This window comes from Etheostoma cragini, unplaced genomic scaffold (genome assembly GCF_013103735.1).
Source record: "Etheostoma cragini isolate CJK2018 unplaced genomic scaffold, CSU_Ecrag_1.0 ScbMSFa_1841, whole genome shotgun sequence".
NCBI classification, from domain to species: domain Eukaryota; kingdom Metazoa; phylum Chordata; class Actinopteri; order Perciformes; family Percidae; genus Etheostoma; species Etheostoma cragini.
In genome coordinates this window covers 357-647 of record NW_023265938.1, presented here as the reverse complement: position 1 = coordinate 647, position 291 = coordinate 357, and the positions used below count along the sequence as shown (strand labels likewise).

The 291-nt window shown below is 39.9% G+C and overlaps 1 non-coding gene across 1 annotated transcript; it reads right to left on the bottom strand.

Annotated features, from left to right (window-relative positions):
* Positions 1 to 137: 137 nt before the first annotated feature.
* trnat-cgu lies at positions 138 to 210 on the bottom strand. Its single transcript has one exon. It is a non-coding gene; the product is annotated as a tRNA-Thr (tRNA).
* Positions 211 to 291: the final 81 nt, after the last annotated feature.

Sequence of the window (291 nt, the reverse complement as noted above, 5' to 3'; positions counted from 1 at the left end):
TCCCTTTAGATATTTATTGCCCCTCAACAGGCCACAACTGGGCAAAATTAAATAATGTTTGTTAAGAACTATAGCAAAACAAATAACAAATATACAACTCTTTGTAGTGCTGATAACATAAACATCAACTGATAATGAGGCAATGCTGGGATTTGGACCCAGGATCTCCTGTTTACGAGACAGGCGCTTTAACCACTAAGCTACAGTGCCTCCTACAGAGTTGCCTGTCATGCAAGATTACAATGAGCTAGTGACCAGGATTCCAACCATCCATTCATTTTTGTCAAGCAG